Consider the following 4,214-nt stretch of genomic DNA (forward strand, 5'->3'; position numbering starts at 1 on the left):
ATATTTCAAAGATATTTGGACAGATACGTGGATGGGAAAGGTTCAGAGCGATGTGGGCCTAACACGGACAAATGGGATCAGTTCAGTTTAGGAAACATGGTCGGAATGGACAAGTTGGGCCGAATGGCCTGTTTCCATGCTGTATATCTCTATGACTATTGGGGCACAGAGTTTAAAAATGGGTAAGTCAGGTTGCAGCTTTATAGAACTTCAGTGAGGCTACACTTGGAATAGAGTGTTCAATTTGGTCGCCATACTACCAGAAGGTTGTGGAGAAAAGATTTACCAGGATGTTGCCCTGGTTTGGAGGGCATTAGTTATGAGGAGAGGTTGGAGAACCTTGGTTTGTTCTCACTGGAGCGACAGAGGTTGAGGGGAGACCTGATAGAAGTCTACAAGATTGTGAGAGGCATGGACAGAGTGGAGAGTCAGAAGCTTTATCCCAGGGTGGAAGACTCAATTACCAGGGGGCACAGGTTTAAGGGGCAAGGGGCAAAGGTGTACGAGACAAGTTATTTTACACAGAGGGTGGTGGGTGCCTGGAGCTCGTTGCCGGGGGGAGGTAGTGGAAGTGGATACAGGAGGGACTTTTAAGGGGCATCTGGACAAATCCATGAATAGGATGGGAATAGAGGGATACGGTCCCCGGGAGGGGAGGGGAGCTTTAATTCAGTCGGGGGGCAGCATGGTCAGTACAGGCTTGGAGGGCCGAAGGGCCTGTTCCTGTGCTGTAATTTTCTTTGCCTCTCTGTGACTCTGATTGAGGGGGTGATCTGATCGAAGAGGATCGAAGATGATGAAGGGATTCCATAGAGTTGACGGAGAGAAATGGCGCCTCTGGTGGATGGGAGAGTCCACAACAGGGGGCTCGGGGTTGGGGAGGGGAGCTAAGATACAGATCAGCCTCGATCTGATTAATTGGTGAGACAGGCCCGAGAGGGGCTGAATGGCCTCCTGTTCCCATGTAACAGGCGGGAGATGGGCTGAATGGCCTCCTGTTCCCATGTAACAGGCAGGAGATGGGCTGAATGGCCTCCTGTTCCCATGTAACAGGTGGGAGATGGGCTGAATGGCCTCCTGTTCCCATGTAACAGGCGGGAGATGGGCTGAATGGCCTCCTGTTCCCATGTAACAGGCGGGAGATGGGCTGAATGGCCTCCTGTTCCCATGTAACAGGCGGGAGATGGGCTGAATGGCCTCCTGTTCCCATGTAACAGGCGGGAGATGGGCTGAATGGCCTCCTGTTCCCATGTAACAGGCGGGAGATGGGCTGAATGGCCTCTGCCTTGGGTTCAGGGCGATTACATCACACGAATCTGGGGCATGTTCTGGAACGCAGATGACCAATCAGATTGGGAGGATCAGGACCGAGGGCCAGTGACGAATGGTCTGTCTCAGCGCAGCGAGCGGCAGGCCCAGAGCGTACAGGCACAGCAAGATCCCACAACCCACCAATCAGATCCATGATGCACACCAGCTGTTCCACGTTCAGCGCTGTTGGTTGAGGGTGAGATATCGACCCTGTGGTCGCCAAGGAAACCCCCAACCCCCTCTCCACCCGTACCCCTGCCAGTGGAAATCTTGGGGTAATTCAGGCTCACCTCACAAGGCAGGAGCCAGCTTTCATTCTGACAGTGCGGCGCTCCCTCGGCGCTGATCCTCCCACAGTGCGGCGCTCCCTCGGCACTGACCCTCCCACAGTGCGGCGCTCCCTCGGCGCTGACCCTCCCACAGTGCGGCGCTCCCTCGGCGCTGACCCTCCCACAGTGCGGCGCTCCCTCGGCGCTGACCCTCCCACAGTGCGGCGCTCCCTCGGCGCTGACCCTCCCACAGTGCGGCGCTCCCTCGGCGCTGACCCTCCCCACAGTGCGGCGCTCCCTCGGCGCTGACCCTCCCACAGTGCGGCGTTCCCTCAGCACTGACCCTCCCACAGTGCGGCACTCCCTCGGCGCTGACCCTCCCACAGTGCGGCGTTCCCTCAGCACTGACCCTCCCACAGTGCGGCGCTCCCTCGGCGCTGACCCTCCCCACAGTGCGGCGCTCCCTCGGCGCTGACCCTCCCCACAGTGCGGCGCTCCCTCGGCGCTGACCCTCCCTACAGTGCGGGCGCTCCCTCGGCGCTGACCCTCCCGCAGTGCGGCGCTCCCTCGGCGCTGACCCTCCCGCAGTGCGGCGCTCCCTCGGCGCTGACCCTCCCGCAGTGCGGCGCTCCCTCGGCGCTGACCCTCCCGCAGTGCGGCGCTCCATCAGCGCTGGTATTTTACACTGTCCGCCATCAAACACTCCCAGGACAGGTACAGCACGGGGTTAGATACAGAGTGAAGCTCCCTCTACAGTGTCCCCCATCAAACACTCCCAGGACAGGTACAGCACGGGGTTAGATACAGAGTAAAGCTCCCTCTACACTGTCCCCATCAAACACTCCCAGGACAGGTACAGCACGGGTTAGATACAGAGTAAAGCTCCCTCTACACTGTCCCCATCAAACACTCCCAGGACAGGGACAGCACGGGGTTAGATACAGAGTAAAGCTCCCTCTACACTGTCCCCATCAAACACTCCCAGGACAGGGACAGCGCGGGGTTAGATACAGAGTAAAGCTCCCTCTACACTGTCCCCATCAAACACTCCCAGGACAGGGACAGCACGGGTTAGATACAGAGTAAAGCTCCCTCTACACTGTCCCCATCAAACACTCCCAGGACAGGGACAGCACGGGGTTAGATACAGAGTAAAGCTCCCTCTACACTGCCCCCATCAAACACTCCCAGGACAGGTACAGCACGGGGTTAGATACAGAGTAAAGCTCCCTCTACACTGTCCCCATCAAACACTCCCAGGACAGGGACAGCACAGAGAATCAGGTTAAAAAGACTTTGAGAGTGACGATGATGTTTGTTTTTGAATGTTTAATAATCAGTTGTTACTGAAGGTGTAGAAGCTTCTGCTGATCACCTGGCAGCCGTGATTTGTCTCGATTTAAATGTGGCTTTGTTTCGATGTGTGCTGTCACAGGGTGTGTTTTGGACACTCTCTCCAGGATGGAGCAGGTTGGCAGGTTTGAGTCACTGGGCCGTGTCTCACTGTTTACCAGCATGGGGAGACCGGACAGTCCCAGGGTGGGGGCTGGAGCGGCTGAGAGACCTCTGGGTGTGTCAGGAATGCTCTCTGTCCCTCACCCACGAGGGCTCTGGGCTCTGTCACTGTGCCCATCCATCGGTACCCAGCTTCACCAGGGATCTGCGACGAAGGGTTTGTTGACTGGCTGGCTACTCGACTCTGATAGACATCACAAACCCATCTGGAAACACACACAATGTCACATTCTGAAACAACCACACACACACATTGACACGTGCACACACACACACTGATGCGTGCATACACACACACACACACAGGCGCGCACACACACTCACACTGATGTGTGCATACACAGTCTCACACTGACACATACACACACACTGACACACACACACTCTCATAGATATACACAACACACACACACACACTGACCCACAGACACACTCACACTGACACACACACACACACTGTCACAGGTATACACACACACACTCTCACACTGACACATCCTTACATTTACACACACACACACACACACACATCCTCACATACAGACAGATACATAGACATTCACATTCACAAACACAACACACACACACAAACTGACTGACAAACACTAAGGGTGGCACAGTGGTTGGCACTGCTGCCTCACAGCATCAGGGACCCGGGTTCGATTCCCAGCTCGGGTCACTGTCTTTGTGGAGTTTGCACATTCTCCCCGTGTCTGCGTGGGTTTCGTTTGGGTGCTCCGGTTCCCTCCCACAGTCCAAAGAACGTGCTGGTTAGGGTGCATTGGCCGTGCTAAATTGCCCCTTAGTGTCGGGGGGATTAGAAAGGTAAATGTGTGGGGTTACAGTGATATGGCTTGGGTGAGATTGTTGTCGGTACAGATTCAATGGGCTGAATGGCCTCTTTCCACACTGTGTGACACACTGACACAGCAACTTGAGGTTTTTTTGGTGCAAACCGGAATCAGGGGGAGGATGGAGGGGGAGGACGGAGGGGGGGAGGACGGAGGGGGTTGGACGGAGGGGGTTGTCAGACCCAAACGCCTGGGATTTGCAGAGATTTTGGGGTGGGGTGGGGGTTGTCTTCTGGGTCAGATTCCAGTCCAGCAAACGGGGCGGTGG

The 4,214-nt window shown here is 56.0% G+C and overlaps 1 protein-coding gene across 2 annotated transcripts in view; it reads right to left on the reverse strand.

The window, feature by feature from the left end:
- Positions 1-2,900: 2,900 nt before the first annotated feature.
- Positions 2,901-4,214, reverse strand: part of lhfpl4b (LHFPL tetraspan subfamily member 4b) — a 10,516-nt gene continuing 9,202 nt past the window's right edge. Inside the window, exon 4 of one of the 2 annotated variants that reach the window (XM_080183994.1) lies at positions 2,901-3,301. The gene's annotated coding sequence lies outside the window, so the exon portion shown is untranslated. Of the gene's footprint in view, positions 3,302-4,151 lie in introns of those variants that run through there. The other variant, XM_080183993.1, reaches the window with a different exon arrangement.

The sequence above is a fragment of the Carcharhinus amblyrhynchos genome, unplaced genomic scaffold (genome assembly GCF_965287045.1).
Source record: "Carcharhinus amblyrhynchos unplaced genomic scaffold, sCarAmb.v2.hapA scaffold_512, whole genome shotgun sequence".
Lineage (NCBI taxonomy): Eukaryota > Metazoa > Chordata > Chondrichthyes > Carcharhiniformes > Carcharhinidae > Carcharhinus > Carcharhinus amblyrhynchos.